This window comes from Equus przewalskii, chromosome 14 (assembly GCF_037783145.1).
Source record: "Equus przewalskii isolate Varuska chromosome 14, EquPr2, whole genome shotgun sequence".
Taxonomy (NCBI): Eukaryota; Metazoa; Chordata; class Mammalia; order Perissodactyla; family Equidae; genus Equus; species Equus przewalskii.
The window spans coordinates 57,160,409-57,183,182 of record NC_091844.1 but is presented as its reverse complement, the minus strand read 5'-3'; the positions used below and the strand labels follow the sequence as shown (position 1 = coordinate 57,183,182).

The 22,774-nt window shown below is 37.6% G+C and overlaps 1 protein-coding gene across 9 annotated transcripts in view; it reads right to left on the bottom strand.

Annotated features, from left to right (window-relative positions):
* Window positions 1-10,028, bottom strand: part of SLC8A1 (solute carrier family 8 member A1) — a 374,952-nt gene extending 364,924 nt beyond the window's left edge. For 5 of the 9 annotated variants that reach the window (XM_008523196.2, XM_070572816.1, XM_070572806.1 and 2 more), the window contains exon 1: window positions 9,750-9,991. The gene's annotated coding sequence lies outside the window, so the exon portion shown is untranslated. Of the gene's footprint in view, window positions 1-9,749 lie in introns of all 9 variants that reach the window. The other 4 variants (XM_070572826.1, XM_070572820.1, XM_070572822.1 and 1 more) reach the window with 4 other exon arrangements.
* Between the last annotated feature and the right edge of the window lie 12,746 nt (window positions 10,029-22,774).

Sequence of the window (22,774 nt, the reverse complement as noted above, 5' to 3'; positions counted from 1 at the left end):
AGCTGCTGGCTATTTCTCTGATGTAAGTTTTTACCACTCTCCTGCTTTTCATCCAGCCTCACTGGGCTCCTCACTGTTGCTAGAACACATCTTCCCAAAGTATCTTCTCTTTCATCAGACATCACACATTTGACCCACTGAAGAAGGCACAAACATTGTAGCCTGACTTCCACCTTCCCTCCCAGCTTTATCTTGCTTTTGACTTATTCTGGACTATTATCTTGTTATCGAACTCTGGAATTATTGTCTTCTTTAACTTTACATCCTGGACCTTTATTAATAAATTCTTTGAGAGAAAGGACTATGTCTCAGTCATCATTTTATATACAGAAGGACAGTGTTTGGAAATAGTAGATACTCAATAAATGCTTACTGAACAAATGATAATAATAGCTAATATTTACTGAGTAATTACCAGGTGATAGCAACTAAACATATTACGTGCCTCATCTCATAGGTACTTACAATAAGAATGAAGTAAGTGTTTAAAAATTCTTTTTTATATCCCCTTAGCACATCTGTGACTTATTAGAGTATTTGAATACTTTTACATAATTTTGAATAGTAAATACATTACTTCGAGTGAATAAAGAATATTCATTTATTCACTCAATTATTCATCAAATATTAATTATCTGCTTTGTGTTGGGAAATGGTAGTGCAGATAGAAAATTAAGAGGTGCCACAAATCTAGTCACATTCCTGGTTAGAACCCTTCTAGGCCCTGCCCACCTCCCGTTCCCCTCCCACTGCCTTCAGAACAAAGTTCCACCTTCTTAACAAGATGAAGGAGATTTTTCCTGCCTTCTCCTCTCCAGTCCCATCTCTGGCTATCTCACACCTCAAAACTCAGCAAGAGCAAAACATAGAGAGGGAGCAGTCTGGTGCTTCCTCTCGAGGGGCACAGGGTCTGGAAAGCGTTACCAGGGGGCCTTCTGAAGTGCTGAGAATGGTTCTGTTTCTTGATTCAAGTGCTGGGTACATAGACATCTGAGTGAATTGCATTCATGAAAATCCACTGAACTGCAGAGCCTCATGTTTCTGTAGGTATATCATACTTCAGTAAAGAGCAAGAAGATCAAAGCAAAACAACCAAAAAGCCACCTCTTGCAATGCTGAACAATTTGTAGTTTCCCATCCCCAATGTGGCATCTTTTCCTCTTTCCTCCAGACTTTTGCATATGCTGCCGCCTCCACCCGCATCCCCACTGGCCTGTGCTATCAACCTTCTCATAGTTCCTATTAAACTGCTTTGCAACAGTCTGTTTCTGTGAGTCTCTGCCCCCTCAGATTCCAAGTTCTTCAGGGCTGTGTCTCCTGGTATGTAACACAGCTCAGAGTACTCAATGAGTCTAGTATGGCGACAGAGTCACACAATCACACTGGTGCGATGTGCTGACAGAGCTCAGTTACAGGTGTTCTGGGAATACAATGAAAAAGCACACTGGCATACAAATATACAAACACACAAACTCACAAACATCTTCTACAGTAGGCTGAATCTAAATCAAAAGAGAACATTTGATTTGTGAATTTATCACCCCCAACAACAACAAAATCAACATCAAAAGACTTTTCTATACTGTTATTTTTTCTTTTTTGCTTGAGGAAGATCATCACTGAGCTAACATCTGTGCCAGACTTCCACTATTTTGAATGTGGGATGCCACCACAGCATGGCTTGAGGAGCAGTGTGTAAGTCTGCACCCGGGATCCGAACCTGCAAACCCCGGACTGCCAAAGTAGAGCATGGAAACTTAACCACTTTGCCACTGGGCCTGCTTTTAGAACAGTGATGCGTGTATATGGATGCAGCTGTTAAAGATGGAGCTCAAATAAACATCTGTAAACTAAGCATCTTCTTACTCTTCACATAGAGACCCATTGAATAGCTTGTCCTTCATGTTAAAACTGTAGGCCCACGTCAAATTAATTCTTTGAGAGAAAGAACTAATGTCAAGTTAACCCTTTCCAGAGGTCTGTCTATGATTGAATGACAGCCACCTTTTGTCACATGTATTAGCTCTGGTCGATTAGTGGTGGCTGCCTACAACAATCTATTGAGTGACTCTAAGACTAACCTAGGCTCAATCAGTAAGGAGGACATGACTGATGCCTGCCATGGATGCTGCAAGGTCAGGGAGGACAATCGGCGACAGCTTGTCTGGATTCTAAACCATCATTTAACATAACAACAAGGTCATATCCAGATTATCTTTCTGCAGAATTTCTCAGGGCTGGTGACATGTTAATGTGCCCTCTGAATATCTGAGAGGAGAAGTGTTTTATACAACATTTCATAGATGCTGTCTTTTGACAACTGGACCTTTTATTTCACCAAAGATGTTGCAGAATAACTCTTTCTCAGATCACATTTTGAAGAATGTGGTTTGGAAGGTTACAACCCTGGGGAACTTTTGGCGATCTGGTTCTCAGACTGTTTAATGAATATTTATTATATATTCCCTTGAAAATAGATAAAATTATCCAGTAAATTGGGCGTATTTTATTTTAGCTAGACCCAAATGGATTATTGAGGGGAAAAATGAGCTTTGGGACGTGCATTATTTATATTGGTTATTTATTTAGTCTGTGTTTCCCGAAAGAGCATGGGCCTAAAATTTGGCTTTGGGACACATGTGTTAAACATAAGCTAAATACATAAATGTGACTTAAATTTAGTTTCTGTATAATGAAACTTTGGCTGTCTGGTGTTTAGCATACTGTGTTTTTGTTTTTCAATGCTTTATAATGCTCAGGAAGTTACATGATTTAATTTAACAAATTGCTATGGCTGTTTATTATTGATATGCTTGTTGACTGTTGATAGTTTAAAAAATGTTACTTATCAGGGCCTATAGATTTATGGGACGTTCAAGAATCCCATTTATTTTTCCTTTTTCTCCCCAAAGCCCCCCAGTACATAGTTGTATATTCTTCGTTGTGGGTCCTTCCAGTTGTGGCATGTGGGATGCCGCCTCAATGTGGCTCGACGAGCAGTGCCGTGTCCGAGCCCAGGATCCAAACCAATGAAACACCGGGCCGCCTGCAGCGGAGTGTGCGAATTTAACCACTTGGCCACGGGGCCAGCCCCTCAAGAATCCCATTTTTCATTTAGGTCTCTAATTTCGTTTGCTTTTCCTTTCCCCTGCTTGCATCACCATGGATATTCATCTTTTTTTTTTTTTTTTACTAGCAAAGATTCACCCTCAGCTATCATTGCCAATCTTCCTCTCTTTCCACGCCCCCCGTTTTGTTCCTCCCCCAAAGCCCCAATACACAGTTGTATATTCTACTTGTAAGTCCTAGTTCTGCTGTGTGAGCTGCTGCCACAGCATGGCCACCAACAGAAGAGTGGTGCAGCTCTTTGCCCAGGAACTGAACCTAGGCCACTGAAGCAGAACATGCTGAAATTTAACCACTAGGCTATAAGGCCTGACTCAATATTTATCTTTTTAAGGCAATACAATATTGAAATTAATAGTAGCAAAATCATCTCTGGGGAAACAATATAATAAATTATCTTGAACGTGTGGTAGAGTAGAAATAGAGTGGTAGGTGAAATTGACCTGTATCCCTCTGCACACTCATGGTAAAATGTGAAGAGAAAAGAGATAAGCCTCATTACATTCTCTTTGCAAAAAAATAAGGAACCCAGGGGCCGGCCCTGTGGCCGAGTGGTTAAGTTCGCGTGCTCTGCTGCAGACGGCCCAGTGTTTCGTCGGTTCGAATCCTGGGCATGGACATGACACCGCTCATCAAGCCACGCTGAGGTGGCATCCCACATGCCACAACTGGAAGGACCCACAACTAAGAATTTACAACTATGTACTGGGGGGCTTTGGGGAGAAAAAGGAAAAATAAAATCTTTTTTTTAAAAAAAGGAACCTATTTCTGTATAATTTTTATTGCCATGGTTAATTGTTTATTGCCATAGATATATTTCATTATAATTTTCATTAAACTAGTACACAACTCTACAATATTGGTGAAAATTGTGTATTGCATGTTGAATTCCTGAAGGTCCTATGTTCACAAGCATCATCTAAAATGTAAGTTGAACGTCAAGTGGAGTTCTTGTTCTCCATTTTAGATTTATGAATTGCAATTTAAATGCGATGGAACATGTACGTGATATGGGTCTCTGAATACAATAATAACTTTCATTTAAATGATTCATAGCTCATTTTATCATTTTTGATAAAAGTCATCTTTGCTACATAATAGTGAAGAGTTGGGGGTAAGGATGTAAAAATTTTGGCACACATTTATTAAACATAGTAATATGATAGAGGAAGATAATGGAGTATAGTCACAAAATAATAGTTTAACCTCTATTTCTTAAAAATGTCCAGTCAACAATTTGGAAATGTTTGTTTATAAAGAGCAATCAGTATTATTTCTTATGTAGTTGATACTCAGAAACACTGTTTCAAACGACTAGTCTACTCATTAAACAGATTAAATTAAATGGATAATAATCTGAGAAGAATAACATAGTTTGCTCTTACTTCTTTTTAGACACTACATTGAATACCTTCTGTTCATGAATTTTTTCACACATTAGTTTATTTGTTTCCATTTTCAAAAGACCAAGAAACAGTTGTGGGACAATGTAACACAGAGGCTAAGCACAGGCTACAAATCTCGGCTCTTCTGTTCAGTGGGTGTGTTACCCTGGGCTTATTACTTAACCTTTCTGTGCATCACTCTTTATCTGTGAAATGGCTGCCTATCTTATGGGGTGAGTGTTAGGATTAATAAATTAACATATGTGACTTGCTTAGAAGCATGATTGGAAAATAGTAGAGCTCAACACACATCAAGATAGTTATTCGGTAACTTGCCCAGCATGGCAAAAAGAAGCATAGTTGTGAGTTGATGGATTTGTCTGAATCTAGAATTTAGGGTTTTAACCAAAATTACTTTTTATTTTATACTATATATTTTATCTGCATGGGTAAAGCAGTGGTAAAATTAAGAAATAATGTGTTAAAATTATATTTCTTTATATGAAATTTAACAATATCTTGCAACTGATAATAGTTTATAATATCATTTCATCTATGATTGCATCTTATTTGCCAGAGGGCAAGCTGCTGGACAGACTACAGGATGGAGTTACAATTACTCTTATATATTATTATTAATTGCAATATAACGCATTACTCTGAATCAAGTAAATATTCAATGGATTGTTCTGTCTCGACCTAAAACACACCTTGTTCAGGAAATGATTTAAGAAATGTCTCGTTAACTGGTGCCCTTCTCTTCTATTACGATATGACTTCGTTTTTGAAATTGTTTTTTTGTATGTCTAATGTTCATGATATTTATCTGCATTTATTGATTTTTGATATCTTAAATGGTAGTTTCCAGGCTCACCTTCATGGTATGATTTGGAGTAGGGGAGGAACTCAATGCTCACAATCAACTAATCCAAGAGTGTTTTATCAATATCTCCCAAATGCTCAACATTAGCACTGGGTTGATTGTAGAAACTGAATTGAAAGACATTTAAGAATTCCTCTATACTTTCCTTAAATGTAATCACTCTTCTGTTTAACATTTCTAGTGGGGAAATCAGTCTCTTAATAAAAACCCAGTTGATTTTAATATTGCTTACAAAGATGGTACCACCATTTATTGGTCATTACACTAAACTCTTCCTTTGCATTTTGCCACTTAAAGACTTCGTTATTGTTTTTGCTGCTGTTGTCAACAATTTACAGAAAAGGAAAGAGAGGCTTACAGAGATGATGTTACCGGTCCAAAGTCACACAGCTAACACTACATTGAACATCCAGAAGGAAACTCAGGCATCTGATTCCAACCCCCGCTCTACAGTCATAGCTCTGACCCACTATCTTGAATAGTCTTCTTTACCCTGAGCTGAAATCTAAAGGAGTTATTTATTTGCTCTCTACCTGCATTCAATCCAGAATCTTTTTTTGCAGGATTCTGAGAGTCCAGTCTCCATTTCCTACCTAAAAGGAAGGAGTCTTTTGTGGCCCCATATATTTTCTCGTTATTTTGGCTAGCATTAGTTTCTTATTCACATATTTTGATATATAATAAATTAATATAGCTTCAGCATGAAATCACATACTCTTCCTCCAAAGTTCTTGACATTTAGAAAGGAAAGAGGCAAAAAGCAATGATTTGCCTATTCCTTAGAAAACTGATGCTATCCAAAATTAATACACCCTTTCAAGATAGCTGTTTGATAATTTGCTAAAACAATATCAAGTTTTATTTAGTAGCTGTAGTTAAGAAACATAATGCCACATTCACAAATATATGTATTTTACCTTTCAGTAATTGTGGCTAGCCTTCATGTGAGTTTCAGGCTAAGGAGGATGAGATATGTTAAATAGATCCATATGAATCCTTTATTATGGAGAAAACTTCTTTTTAAATCTGCTGAAACTTTTAAATAGAAGCTTCCTGTCAGCAAAAATTACATCCATAAAACTTCCAAGGAAGTCACCTTTTGAGGAAAGAGCACATTTTTTTTTGTCTTCAGCTGTGGTTCTGTTAAACTCCTCCTGCTGAAATAAATTGACCTGGTTACCATGTTTTTATTGCAAAAAGGAAGTGTTTCTCAATCCTGGCTGCACATTAGAATTTCGTGGGGTAGATTTAAAAAATAAACTATCCTTGCCTGGACTCCGTGAGCATATTCAGTTCATCAGGGGTGCAATGTGAACATCAGCCCCTGTGAGTGGTTCTAACGTGTAGAGTTGAGAATCGTGACTCATCTCAGGGGAAGAAATCAGTGGCATAGGAAAGGCCATTTTCTCCTCAGCAACACTAAGTGCCATGGGAATTTGTTCCCCTTTCATTACTTTAGAGACCTTAAAACTACCTTTAAAAATTCTCTGGCATGGAATTTTCTTCCAATATCTTACAAAGACAGTTGAGAATATCACGTAACTTTAAGATTAAGAAGTTGAAAGAAGTGTAGCATGGGTAGACAAGTGCTGGTCAGAAGACCAGGCGGTCTGGATGCTGGGGAAGCTTCCCCTTTCATTGGTTGACATTGGGGACAGTATACAGCCTGTCTGGTCTTCAAATTCCTCTCCAGTACCGTCCGCTAGTCTCATGCCTTCTGTCATTTTTAAAGACCTTGAAATCCTCAGTGATTTGTCTGGGACCACTCAATGTCCCACAGTTTTGAATCACCTGATAAAATTTTATTTTATTTAAAGTTCCTAAGGGGATTATTTTTAGAGTAACGAATGCTATCGTTTCCTTGAAAACTTAACGACTTTTCCTGCCGGCCAAAATTTTCCATGCCTCTGGAAAAGTAAATCTATTCTTACTTTCATACAAACTCTCCCCTACATTCAGGGAAATCATTCCCCATCAAAGCCCCTAAAAACACATCAATCAGGCCAAGGAGCTCTCCAGTCTGGCCCTATCCTATAGACATAAGCCTCAAACCTGTCCTCCACGTTCTCAGGACAAATTGCAACTTTTCTATCATTCTTGGCCACCATGAATTTGATTCATACCTCAGCTAACTATAGCATAGAGCACTTTTTTCCCACATGAAACTGTCAATACTTCCAATTATCTTCTCAAAAATATAATCTCCTCAAGATTTTCTACAGGTTTAGTCATCACTGAATGCTTAAGAAGTCATGAGTCAAGAGGGCGAGTAGCTTGACTTTTTGTCAATTTTTTCCATAGGTGTTGACGTACCGTGTATAAAAATAGCAGTAGGTCATTCCTTATTACTTATATGACACTTCTTAAATTTCTTTCCCAAAGAAAAACAGGAGCACACATTTCTCATGAGGAGTCCACAACTTGAAATGTACTTGGCAGTAAGCAAATGAGAAAACAGTAGATGATGTCATATATGCATTGCACTGATCACAAATAGTAGTGACATAATTTATAACAACCTTTTACATATTGAAAATTGCCAAAACTCCTGCTGTGCTATTCCTTTTGGAAAGCCGGTTGGTATGTAGTGTTTAATTAAGTATTTTAAAACCATCCTTTTGTAGGCCTGTTCCACTTTAGCTAAAGTTATGACAGCTTGTCTCTGTTAGTTTAAAAAAAGAAGGCATGGTTTATTGCCTTGGTCTCTCTCTTGCAGATACAGAATATTAGCATTTTTAAGTGAAGTAAGATACCCTATTTTAGAGATGAGGAAAGGGGAAGTTTAAATGTGTTGTTAATTTCATGTGTTGTCAGTGTAAATAGACTGGACACGAAAAGGAATGATTCAGTAAAAACAACCATATTTTAGTATTATAACTATTTTAATAATGATAGTATATTATTATTGAAAGAAAGCCATGTTTTCTCTTTCTCTGCCACTGTTGTGGTATGATGGAGCAGTTACAACTTGAAAGAAACCACAAACAGTCATTTCAGCTCTATACCTTAAGTGAATGGCCTTTCCCAGCTATACAATTTTTCCGAAGATTTCCTTGGTCAGTATTACAAACTATTTTGTTATTTTCTTACACTTGTTTGTTAATCATTTTCCATGTCATGTTTTGTCATCAGGGAAAGAAAAATCACATCCAATTTTTCTTTCTTCTTCCCTCTCATGCTATACCATAAGACTGAAAACTTATAGGTAAATGAAGAGTTGGTTCAACTCTTGCTTGAAATATAGACATACGGTTCTCAACAAGAGAAATTTTGAATTTAAATTCCATTATCTTGTATAAAAATTCTTTTAATTCAGTCTTGGAAAAACAGACACATTTTATAGATGCGGCCTGTGATATTTTTCTTTGACTTGTGTTTGGCAAGAGTTCACTGATTTGCTAATAATTTTAAAAGAACTGCTTTAATGGTCTAATTATTACAACTTGATAATTAGCTCAAGTAGCATTTCAAAGTGTAATTGTTATGATTTGGCTGGGTTAATAAGGGTTCTAGAAAATAGAGTCACATAGACGCTGGTATTGTTCCTATCTTCGCATTCATAGTTTTTCTTTGGACCCCAGAGACAAACAGTAAATAGCTTTTGTTCTTCTGCCACAATCTACTATTCCCAAAACATCACTGATGGCAAAGCTATAATAACTTTCGTAAAAATTTCCTCTCAAGTTCCTAAGTTTTCAGTCATTAACAAAATAGAAAGAAAGAAAAATGTTAAAGGTACTGAGAATAGCCCAGTGCTTACAGCTGGTTTCAGCAATTTCAACTTGCGCAAGACCCCATGTTTGTGAAAGCAACCCAAGAATCTTTTGAACAGGATGTAATCAACCTCCGATCTGCTGAGAAACACTGCAAAAATGACTTCAGCTGCCAAAAATAATAATGTCGTTTACAAGCAGCTCTTCCTATGTCTAAGGAAGAACTAGCCACACATGTGAGATTATGCTGGCTTCAGAGGAGCAAGCAAGAAAAAGGGCAAACCCTACCTACCCCACCCTAAAAACACAGTATCAGAACCCACGAGAAGCTGTGGCCCCTTCCAAAGGTGCTGGCAATATCGAGGGAGATTCGTATCCACAAAAATCTGAACGGTAAGTGACCCTGGACAAAGGGATTATATTTGGCAGCAATTCTGTGCTGTCACTTTCCTTCTGTAACCAAGCTGCCCTGTCTTGTGAAGGCAGAGCTGTTAAATACCTCTTTGTCACCAGCCCCAACCCAAATCTTTCTTTTTTCTGAAATATTATCTGGCAGCTTCCCTTAAGGGACGTAAGAGCTCGGGAGGGAATATTCGTGAATGATCCTTTAGATAAGTTTCATCACAAAAGCCCTGCACCTACCTCTGTCAAGCCTGGGCTGTTCAGTCGGCATGGGCTGGATATGGAAAAAGACCCGGTATGATGGCTTCTTCAAATTTACCAGAAAGCAAGGACCTGGGATGCTTGTCCTTTAAGTGTCTCTAAACATGGTTTGCATAGCTGGATCTCTGCTTATCTGTGCCTTTCGGCTTTCGCTTCCATACATGGATCTGTTCCCAACAGTAACTCCAAGCTGTCGAAAAGAAGCTATCTGGCAGCTCTCCGCTTCATCCAACACATGGATGATAAAAATACACATATAGAGATCCTTCCAGCCAGGCCCATTCCCCACCCCACGATCCTGCCACTATGCCTTTTTGCAAACACACTTTCTGATTAGCATTTCTACTCTCCAGGCACTTAGAGAACAACCAGTTATTACCTGACTCCCACATAGAGCTTTTAGGATGTGAGTTTGCTCAGCTTTATGAAAGCAGAGATGCGATTATGGTTCCTTACTCAGGTCTTCATCCTTAAAGCATTGAGTGATGAGGTATACATGGGACCTGAGAAATGTTCAGTGAATGAACGAATGGCTGAACAAATGGATAACATTGCACCCAATGACTAACTACATAATGTATTTATTGAATTGGGAATAGTTGTTAACACTCTGGATTGTTTGTCTTAAATGATAAGGTAGCAGCAGGTCAAAGTAATCAAATCTCTAAGAGAGAAGGAGGGGCCAGTTTCTCGTTTGAACAGTTTCTCATCTAGGATATTGTGGCAGTTTCTATTAAACTACCTTCTAGTATGTGGTTTGAGATTTAGAAATTTTTTTTAATGTTAAAGAATATAACCCTGAATAGAATACTAATTACTATATTTGTTACCTGTCAGTGATACTTTAATGACACATGACTGTGACCTAGATTTTAAGCGGTGGGGAGTGGGGGATGAACCCTGCTCTGTGCGTGAGAGGTGACAGGCACCCCTCGGAGGGCTGTGGGAACTCTGCTTAGCTAGCCACTTCCTTCAAAATTTAGCTTCTCAGTTTTTAAATTTATTTCTCTCCTTTTCTCCAATTTGTCGTTACTCTTGTGTAACAAGAGGTCAGATTATCATGAAAGAGAGAGAAGCAAAATTTCCAAATCATTTTTCCATTGGTTAATTTTTTTTCAAAGTCACATTAAAATTCTCATAGAGTCTCTTGTGTGAAGAAGAAAAATGACAGCTCAAGCATACAGGGATAATTCCTTTTGGTATACCTAAATGGAACTAATTTGCTTAAAACATTCCAGAGGAAAAAGGGAGGGAGAGATAAAACAGGGTTGGCAAAATGATAATTGTTGCAGGTGGTCGATAGGGGGCTCATGACAGTGTCCTCTGTACTTTGTATGTTTTTAGATTTCTATAAAAGAAAAGAGAGAGAGGAGTATAAAACAGATATATTAATGGCAAGTTTGAAGAATCCTAGATTTGAGTAATCTCTGTGCAACAGCCAAAACAAGAAGGGGCAAGATTGTATTTTTTTAATTCAAAATATTCTGATATTCCAACCTTCACCTCCCTACCTACAATCAGATATATATTCTATATAGTAATACATGTTATATATATATAATCTATATAATATATAATATCTGCATAATAATACATTCTATGTAATAATAATTTATATCTAATGGAAGTTAAGCTATGATATTTAAAAAGCTGACCACATGTAGCTCAGTGATGTGCATGGTAGATAGTTACCTTACTCAGGACCCTTTCAATACCCTCTCTTCCCTTGCCTTTTTCTTCTTTAGGAATCCAAAAGCAAAACTCTTTTTTCTCACTGTCCCAAGCAGCTAGAGATCATGTAACACGTTTCTGGCCAAGCAGGTGTCAACAGGGTCCCCCGGTGAGACTTCAGGAAAGCATTTATGTATCCTTCAGAAAGAGCCAGGCTCGGCTTTTGCCCCTCTAGTCCCTGTACCCCACCTCCACCACCTCTTTCTTTCCTAGAGAACAAGCTTGAAGCCTGAAATTGCAGCAGCCATTTGGTGACCGGGAGGGGACAAAGGCCTGTGTGGTAAGGAAGGTGGAGGAGACAGACGGAAGAACTTCAGTTCCTGTCAGCGTCACTCAGTCGCTGTAGCCGTCTTGAACTGCCCACCTCTGGACTTGTCATGTGAGAAAAATAAAACCATAGTTATTACAAAATGTAGATTCTAGCTGATGAACTCAGGTCTCAAATTAAAGGACTGTGTTCTGATCCTGGCTCTGTAACTTGCTAGCTGAGTGACATTGGTCATGTCGCAGAGTTCTATTTCTCCTCAGTTAGTCAAGAGACCACTTGACCTTCTTATCCTAGATTATCCTATGAATTAACATGTTTAATATATTTTCATAAATTGTAAGGGATATATCAGTGGAAGGTATTCTTTAGTTACTATATGGGGTAGTTGATACATGGGACCCACAGTTACATATCACAGAGCCTGGAAGTCTGCTTTCTGTTCAAAGAAGGGTTTGCAGAAACTTTGGCTTAACTGAAAATGTCTTGGGAATTCTGCTCTTAAGTTAGGAACATCCAACATAGGAAAAGCTTGTCTATTCCAAAATGTGTTTGCCCATTTTGGGTCAGCCAAACAAGTTGGCACGTTCTCGGTGAGGTTTATTGTGGAAGGCAGTTTCCCGTCTTACCTTGAATAATTATCACTCTCAGCTTGGGAGATCTTTCCCAACTCTGGAGGATGCTGTGGGGTGCAGGTATAGGAAAAGATCTCCTGACAAAGAGGTTAAGGGCTATCATGCTGCCAAAGAAAGAGGTCAAATTTCTTTTCGAAACTTGCAAATGCGGAAGTCGGGATTTAACGTATTGACATCAATTTGCCTGACTCCATGGAGAACGATATAGTTCAGTGCATCTGGGATACAGTACATCTGGGCACGCTATTTTACCATGGGGTACTTTGCACAGGCTGCTCCTTTTGTTAGAATGTTCTGTACCTCCCCCGAAAAGATGTACACACATGCATGCACTCCACCTTTGTCTGCCAGATGAACATATCCTCAGTGTTTTATGACTCACCTCAGTGTCTCTTCCTTTCTGAAATGTTTCCTGACCTCCCCACCAGCTATTCTAAAGCACATATGGCAACTTATTGTCATTTTTTCCTACCTCTCTGCCCTTGACTGTGAGCTCCTGGAGAACAGGGGCCTCATGTTATTTGCCTTTGTATCCCCAAAATCCATTACAGTGTCTTTTGTTTTTTTTTGAGGAAGATTAGCCCTGAGCTAACTGCTGCCAATCCTCCTCTTTTTGCTGAGGAAGACTGGCCTTGAGCTAACATCTGTGCCCATCTTCCTCTCCTTTATATGTGGGACGCCTACCACTGCATGACTTGCCAAGCGATGCCATGTCCGCACCCGGGATCCGAAGCTGTGAACCCTGGGCCGCCGAAGCGGAACTTGCGAACTTAACTGCTGTGCCACCTGGCTGGTCCCCAGTGTCTGTCTTATAGTAAGCAAACCTTAACAAATTTGTGGAATAATTACATGCATTGATAAATGAGTGAAAAACGGATAAATGGTAGTTCACTCTCAACTAGTGACCATTAGCCTGGCAGCCTTCCCTGCTGTGTAAGGCATGAGAATCTCAAATTCCCCACTGCCCATCTGGGTAGAGACTGTCAACTCAAAGGAGACAGAAAACAGAGCGTCCAAAAACACAGACATTATCCTGACTAAGCTGGGCATTACCCTGACTAATGTTTCTAGTTGCCCAAGGCAGTGGGCTAGTATGCTAGCACAGATTGTTCAGTGTGGATATCTGACACAAATTATTAGTATTAAAGAGGGGATGAAGATTGTAACTTTTAAAAAGATCAGAGATATTCAATTTTTGGTGATTTAAAAAATATTTTTCTTCTTTTTTCTAAGGATATGGGGGGAATCTTTTATAAAATACTTGAGGCACACAGCAAGTTTTCAAAGGATTTGAAGGCAAATGAATAGCAAAATATTCATTTTATCTTTCAAGACTAGATATGAGAAAAAGAGATTAAATACGACTTTTACTTACCCTTAAGAACCATCTCAAACGTCACCTCTTCCAAGTAGATTTTCTTGACCTGTTCCCAGCACCACCATTGATGTAGGAATTAAATTTTGTCTCAGTTGGGTTCCCTTACCACAATGGCCAGGTTTCTTTTTTTTAACATCTTTATTGAGATATAATTCACATACCATATAATTCACTGAGTTAAAGAGCACAATTCAATGGTTTTTAGTATATTCACAGATAAGTGCAACCAACACCATGATGAATTTTAGAACATTTTCATCACCTTCCGATCCCTCCATACTCCCAGCCATAAGCAACCATTAATCAACTTCCTATCTCTATGTATTTTCCTATTCTGGACAGTTATATGAATGGAATCATATAATAAGTGGTCTTTTGTGACTTGCTTCTTTCACTTAGCATAATGTTTTCAAATTTCATCCATTTGTAGCATGAATCAGTACTTCATTCCTCTTTATGGCTGAATAACATTTCCTTGTATAGATACACCATATATGGCTTATCCAATCATCCATTAACAGACATTGAATGATTTCCCCCTTTTAGCTATTATGAATAGTGCTGCCATAAACATTTGTGAACAAGTTTTTGTTTGGGCATTTGTTTTCATTTCTTCTGGGTATATACCTGGGCATGGAATTGCTGGGTTTTATGGTAACTCTATGTTTAATCATCTAAGAACTTGCCAGATTGTTTTACAAAGCAGCTGCACCATTTTACATTCTCACCAGCAGCGTATGAGTATTCAATTTCTCCACATGCTTGCTATCTGACTTTTTGATTCCAGCGATCCTTAATGTTTGTGAAGTGGTTTCTCATTGTGGTTTTGATTTGCATTCCCTGATGACTAATGATGTTAAGAAGTCTTCTATGTGCTTATGGCTTATTAGCATATCTTACTTGAAGAAATGTTTATTCAAATTCTTTGTCCATTTTTAAATTAGGTTGTCCTTTTATTATTGAGTTGCAAATGTCCTTTATACATTCTACGAGTCCTTTATTGAATATATAATTTGCAAATATTTTCTTGCATTCTGTGAATTGTCTTTTCATGTTCTTCTCTTTTCTTTTTTTTAAAGTTTGGCACCTGAGCTAACAACTGTTGCCAATCTTCTTGTTTTTTTTTTTTCTGCTTTTTCTCCCCAAATCCCCCCAGTACATAGTCGTATATTTCAGTTGTGGATCCTTTTAGTTGTAGCATGTGGGACGCCACATCAGCATGGCCTGAAGAGTGGTGCCATGTCCGTGCCCAGGATGCGAACCAGTGAAACCCTGGGCCGCCTAAGTGGAGTGCAGAAACTTAATCACTCAGCCATGGGGCCGGCCCCTCTTTTCACATTCTTGATAGTATTCTTTGAAGCACAAAAGTTTTAAATACCGATGAAGTCCAATCCTTTGCAAAATCTGAAGTCATTAAGATTTGCCCCTATGTTTTCTTCTAAGAGTTTTACAGTTTTAGCTCTTACATTTACGTCTTCCATCCATTCTGAGTTAACTTTTCTATATGAAATGAACTTCATTCTTTAGTATGTGGATATCCATTTGTCCTAGCACTGTTTGTTGAAAAGACTATTCTTTCTCATTGAATAGTCTTGCTACCCTTGTTGAATATCAGTTGAACTTAGATGTATAGATTTATTTCTGAGTCTCGATTTTTTCCTATATGTCTATCCTTGTGCCAGTAGCACACTGTCTCCATGACATTACTTTATAGTAAGTTTTGAAATCAGGGTGTGTGAGTCCTCCTGTTTTGTTTTTCTTTTTAAGGATTGTTTTGGCTATTTTGGGTTACTTTCAATTCAGTATGAATTTTAGGATCAGTTTGCCAATTTCTTTAATAAAGTCAACTGAGATTCTGATAGGGATTATGTTGAATCTGTAGATCAGTTTAGGGAGTACTGGTATCTTAACAATATTAAGTCTTCTGATGCATAAACATAGGATGCTTTCCATTTATTTAGATCTTCTTTAATTTCTTTCAACAATGTTTTGTTGTTTTCAGAGTGTACATTTTGCGCTTCTTTTGTTAAATTTATTCCTGAGTATTTTATTCTTTTTGATTCTATTGTGAATGAAATTGTTTTCTTAATTTCATTTTCATGAAGCCATCTGGGCCTTTGTTTTCTGTATGGGTAGTTTTTTGAATATGAATTTAATCTCTTCATTATTATAGCTTTATTCCATTGTCTGTTTCTTCTTGAATCAGTTTAGGTAGTTTGTGTCTTTCTAGGAATGTGTCATTTCATCTAAGTTATTGATTTGTTAGCATATAATTGTTCAAAGTATTCCTTTTAATCTTTTTATTTTTGCAAGGCCAGTTATAATGTCTCCTCTTTCATTTCCAAATCTTGCAATTTGAGTCTTCTCTCTTTTTTTCTTGGTCAATTTAGCTAAGCATTTGCCAATTTAGACTTATAATTGTTATAGCTTTCTGATGAATTGGACTTTTTCCATTATAAAATGTCCCTCTTTATCTCTAGTAGTGTTTTCTATGTTAAAGTCTATTTTTGTCTAAATTAGGATAGCCACTTCAGCTTTCCTGTGATTATTTGCATAACGTGTAGTTTTCCATCCTTTAACTTTCAATCTATTTGTGTCTTTTGATCTAAAGTGTGTCTTCTGTAGACAGCATGTCATTGGATTGTGTTTTTTTGTTTGCTTGTTTTTAATTCAGTCTGACAATCTCTGCCTTTTGATTGACTTGTTTAACCTACTCACATTTAATGTCATTATAGATACAATTACATGTACATGTTTCATTTTTGTTTTCTATATGTCTCATTTCTTTTTTCCTTTATTCCTATTTTACTGCTTTCTTTTGCATTGTGTGAATAATTTCCAATGTAGCATGTTAATTCTTTGAATGATTTTTTCACTACATTTTTGGATTATTATTTAGTGGTTGCTCTAATGTTATGACATACATCTTAACTTATCAGAATCAGCTTCAGATTTAAACTAGCTTAATTCCAATGATATAGAGAAATGTTGCTCCTATATAGAGCTATTTCTTTTTCTCCCTTTATGTGGTATTATTTTTATATGTATTATATCTATTAATGCTACAAAACCAGAGTACATTGCTACAATTATTAGGTTATCATTGTAGTCACTTTCTTAGCCCAATATAACTTTGCTCCCACTACCTCTTTTGTGCTATTATTGGCAATGTGTATTACACATATATTACATTTCTATGTGTTATAGACCTAACAATACATTCTATATAGAATTTTATAGAATTGTTCTTTAAATCAGTTAGGAAATGGAAGGAGAAAAATGTGCATTTATCATGTCTTTCAGAATTACATAATTACATTTCCCAGTGCTCTTTCTTCATGTGGCTTCACATTACCATCTGGGTTCATTTTCTTTCAGCCTGAAGAACTTTTAGTATTTCTTATGAGGCAAGTCTGCTATCAACAAATTCTCTAAGCTTCTGTTTATCTGGAAAAGTCTTTATTTTTCCTTATTCTTTAAAAGATAGCTTTGCTGGTCATAGGATTCTTGCTTGCTAGTTTTTTCTTTGAACACTTTGCATATGTTATGCCACTGCCTTCTGGCATTTACTGTTTCTGCTGAGAAGTCAGACATTAATCTTATTGGAGTTCCCTTGTAAGTGACACAGTGTTTTTCTTGTGCTGCTTTCAAAGTTTACCTTCGTCTTTGACTTTCAGCATTTTTACCATGATGTGTCTATTCCTGGTGTTTAGTTGGAGTAAGCAGTTATTCTAAATGTTTTCTGTCTTTCTAGATAGCCCCTCTCCTGGGCCTTTGGCTAGGGAGAGAAGGTTTTTGTTAGGACATTTTTTTTCCAGCTCCAAGTGTGGGATATCTGAGGCCAAAAAAAACCCAGTGAACTCATCATCATGTTGTTGATGGGTCCCAAGACCCCTCACTGGTCTCCCTTCTTGTCTCAATCTTTCAGAGTTTTATGCCTGTTTGATATATAATGTCTGCTTTTTCAGTTGTACTCAGTGGGGGAAATAGAGAAAAGCATGTCTACTCCATATTTCTGGAAGCAGAAATCTGAACCTCCTATCTCTTAAGAAGTATTTACTTATTTCCCTTTTACGAGGTACAATAATGGCTAAAATCAGTTGTATTTGGCCTATGGCTGGGTAAACAAATGCTTCTTTCCTTCAGTTAACGTTAGGTTTTCCAAATACTGCCAGGAAAGAAATAAATAGGAAAATATAAAAAAACAAAATAAGCAAAGTAACAAATGAATAAAATAGATTTCAAATTTAGAGAGATGATATGTAAATTTGAGCATAATAAATAGTATTTAAAAATTTAAGGTTGAATCATTTACAAGCTTCTTAACTTTTTTGTTATGTTTTGTTTTGATTTTTACTCCAGGGTTTAAAAATGAGAATTGCTGGACTTAGGTGTTGTGGAAGTTAGCTGTACATGATGTGTTAATTAGGAGAGGTTGTGGAAGCATCAATATTATAACCTGATGACAGCAACTTAAAATTTAATAGACCCTGGGACTTGGTAATTACTTCCACTGGAATACATTTCATTAACTATCTTAAACCAAATAAAGTTGCAATGGAAGTTCTTTTTTAATCCTCACTTTTGAATGCTAACATCCAAGTTTGAATTTAACATTCAATAAGAATTGCTAATTTACTTAGTTTGCTCCTTAAAGTTTTTGTTAAATGTGGCCAAATCTATCTCATTATTCAAAAATACAATCATTCTACAAAATTAGAGACCCCATCAAACTTTCTTCTAAAAAACAAAGTCCTGTACTTTCAATTTTAGTATCTTGTTTTGAAAGACATCTATTATCTCTTCTATTTTTTTTCTTCACTATTCCTGAGTTATTTCAACAATTTCCATGATCACAACTGTAATGCACAAGCTACTAATTTTCATACATCTATCTGTCTTCATCACACCCTTCCTTCTGTATTCTCTGTATATTTCCAATATGTATTTGACCTTTCCTCTTGGATATACTGCAGTAACCCCAAACAAAATGTTCCAAACTAAACTTCTTAGCTCTCTCCCACTCAAAACATTCTTCCTTGTATTGCTTTCCTCTTTATAAGTAGGGGCAACACCCATTCAGTCTCTCAAGCTGGAAAGCTTAGTGAAATGAGTTCCTTCTCCACCCACTCTATGTCTAAGTCACCACAAATTCCGTAAGATTACTGCAGACATCTCTTGAATCCAGTCTTTTTTCCAACACTGTTTTCATGACTTTCATTATTTCTTTCCTGGAAAGAGCTTCTGATCTGATCTTCCTAATACCAGTCTTTTCCTACATAGGTTCGTTTTTCATTTGAGTTACGTTCCTCAGATATAAATCTATAATGAAACTATCAATGACAGCAAATCTCAATATTCATTATTCTGCTAAAACCATGTCAGGCTTCCAAGTGATCACGAGATACACTTCAATCTTCACTGATGTCCTGTCCAGTTGCATCTCCCACACTCTCTCCTCTGTAACTTATTCTTTAACTTTAATGAACTCTTCATTACACCTCACATACATCACAATCTCTATGACTAAGCTATTGTACATGCTTTTATTATCACTTAGAAATCCTTTTCTTTTCAAAGTCCTCTTTATCCTTAAGATCAAACTACAAACCACCTCTATGAAGACTTCCTTGAATTCTCCATCTGTTCTCCAACTGAACTTTGCTAATGCTTCTTTGTACAATTTATGGTGCTATATTGACTCTTCAATTACACCATGACTTCCTTGAGTGCTGGCACTGCGTCTTATTTACTGTTTGATCTAGCACATGAACAGTGTTGGACACTTAGTAAGTGTTGTACAACATGATGAAGGGCAGCATATGACAGGTTGAGGGGATTAGAATTTATTAGGGCCAAGGGGGAGCCAGAGGGCCTTTTTAAACAGGCAAGTGAGCAATCTGGAGGCAGGAAGGGGCTTGCTGTTGCTATTTATACAGATCTATAGCTTCGTAAATGTTTTGATTATTTTATTATTGACCATCATTATCTCTCTTTCACATAATAGAGAAATTGACCACTACCCTCTGTAGTTTTCATTAAAGTATTATAAATTTTTGACTTAATGGAAATAGACAGCTTTATTGGAAAAGCTGTATGAATTTAATATAACTCCATGGCTAGTAATTTTCTGACATGGCTCAATCTCTTAAAAATCCAAGCATAAGGCAGAGAGCTGGTTTCCCCTGCCTCTGGTGGCCCTGAAACATCAGCATTCATGGAGATAAACTCCCCAAATTCTTTTTCTTTTTCTTTTTTTTTTTTTTGAGGAAGATTAGCCCTGAGCTAACTGCTGCCACTTCTCCTCTTTTTACTGAGGAAGCCTGGCCCTGAGCTAACATCCGTGCCCATCTTCCTCTACTTTATATGTGGGATGCCTACCACAGCATGGTTTTTGCCAAGTGGTGCCATGTCCACACCCGGGATCCGACCTGGCAAACCCCGGGCCACCAAGAAGCAGAACATGCGAACTTAACTGCTGCGCCACCGGGCCGACCCCCTCCCAAAATTCTTGTTTGATATTTCTTCTGACTTTCAATTTTCCCTCTTGTTAACCAGTATGTTTTTTGTCAGTTCCTTCTCCTCCAGACTGACTGAATGACTTTCAATCATATCCTTCTCCCTACTGTGGTGTCTCCACAGATTGAGGGCTGCATAACCACCCCCTTGTTTTGCAGGGCTGCACAAACTGCCTCAACCATATATTGCTCTTATAGATAGCCCAGGGGCAGGAGTACATGCAAATAGTCATTAAAAACATGAGACTTGGAGCTAGGAACAGGGCAAAAATTGACAAATGAAGCACCAGATTATAAGGTATATATTAATATGAGATGTCTAAAATATAGCCTCTTACATAATATGTGAGATTAAATTCTGTTTTTCCACTACCATGTGCTCTAATTCTAACAAAATATCACATCTTCAATACTTGTACTCATTTTTAATAAAAAAGTTGTAGTCCATCTCAGAAGCATACTAGCTAGTGAAACCTGGAAGTAACTTTTCTATTCTATGATCAAGCACTGAAGTGTTTGGAAGGAAATGGAACTCTTCAACTTTGGTGGCATTCTCAGATGGAAGTTTCACAAATCCAAAACAATGAGCTTCTCAGTCCACCTACTGGTGCTGCTTGTGTCTCAGTCCTCAGCAGGAACCAGGCCTGGGCCCCAGTGAGCAGGCAGGAGACTGCCCTGCCTACAGGCTTGCTGCCTAGCCTTTCTTAAAACTGCAGCCCCACTTTGATCTTTATATCTTTTTGTTGAACTGAAATCACCAATTGATGACAAAATGTCTATGTAACACTGGGCATTGTTTCTTTCTGTACCCTATCTTTTTATTTAAATCGATCATCTTGGTTACTGATACATACATAAACTCAAACTGTGATCTTGCTATATTCCATAAGACTTGTCCTAGTTCAGGCTGTGTCCACAAAATACCATAGCCTGAGTGACTTACACACAAACATTTATGGAAGTTCAGGAGTTCTGGAGGCTGGAGGTCAGATCAGGGTGCCAGCACAGTTGGGTTCTTGGCGAAGGCCTTCTTCCTGGCTTATAGACAGCTGCCTTCTTTCTGTATCCTCATGTGATGGAGAGTGAGAACGTTGGTCTCTTCAGCCTTTTATAAGGGCACCGATCCCATCATGGGGGCTCCATCCTTTTGACCTCTTCTAACTTAAAGGCCCCGTCATATTCAAATACTATCACATTGCGGATTAGGGCTTCAACATATGAATTTGGGGTAGACACAAATATTCAGTCAACAGCAGGACTTGATTAGTGTTCCTTGGCATTCTTCACTTCTCTGTCGTGGAAGGGCTGACACTTGTGCCTTTTATTGCTATTTTATTTTAATTCTGTCCGTAAGCTCTGTGCTGTAAATATCTTCTCCCTCTCCGTGGGTTGCCTTTTCTCTCAGTTAATGATAGCATTCTCATTTTTCCCTAGTTCTTTGAATAGCTAGCTTCTGCAAATCTTGCGGGTCTCACCTTAGATAGAAAGTCCTCAGAAGGGTCTTCTCTAATCACCTTTTTAGGTTACATCAATGAAACATTTTAAGCAGAAACACAGCATGATCGGATTTACACTTTTAGAATATCATTCATATTATTATGTGGATGATAGATATAGGAGACCTGTTAGCGCATTCTTGAAAGAGTCCTGAAGACATCTTTTTTGAACTTGGTTTCAGATTGTGGCAGCAGAGGGGAAAGAAGTAGATGGAGCCTAGATTTATTTAACAATGAAACCTGGGACTTGGCGGCTGAAATGTGAGAGATGGAGAGAGAAGATGATAGCATGTTTGCCTCTTCCATTTCTGGCTTAAGTCTTTGGGTGGATGATGATCCCATTCAGAACCAAATTCTGATCTTGCTCCTCCCTGCTTAGCATTTTTCGATACTTTCCCTAACCTTTCAGGATCAAGTATAAATTTCTTAACTAAGTTCTCAGACATGTTTCAAGATCTGCTTGTTGTTTGCATCTTAATCTCATCTCTGGCCACTCACCTACCAAACTTCTTTCATGTAATTCACTACAAATGACTTGCAGTGCATATGCAATCTGGCCACTTAGAAAACCTGGATTTTCCTCACACTCTGTGAGGAAAGTAATGCTATTTTCCTCGTGCCTTTTGTTTCTGGCTAGAATATCCTTCATTCTCTTCTTTATTTAGCCAACTCTTCTTGAATTTCAAGACTCAGATCAGCTGCTCTCTCCTCTGGGAAGAGGATGATGGCCCTTCCAGGATGGTTTAAGTTTTCGAGGCACACTTTGCACAATCTGCCGTTCCACTCTATAATTGTAGGGTAATTACTTTTTTATTGGTTTGCTTTTCAGTGAGGCTTCAAGTTCCACGAAGTCAGGGAATAGATTTCATTTGTACTTGTATCATTAGGACTTAACATACAATAGGAGTTCAATATAATATTTAACTGAATAAATGGATAGATGAATAAGTTGTTCTTATCAGAAGGATGAACAATGATTTC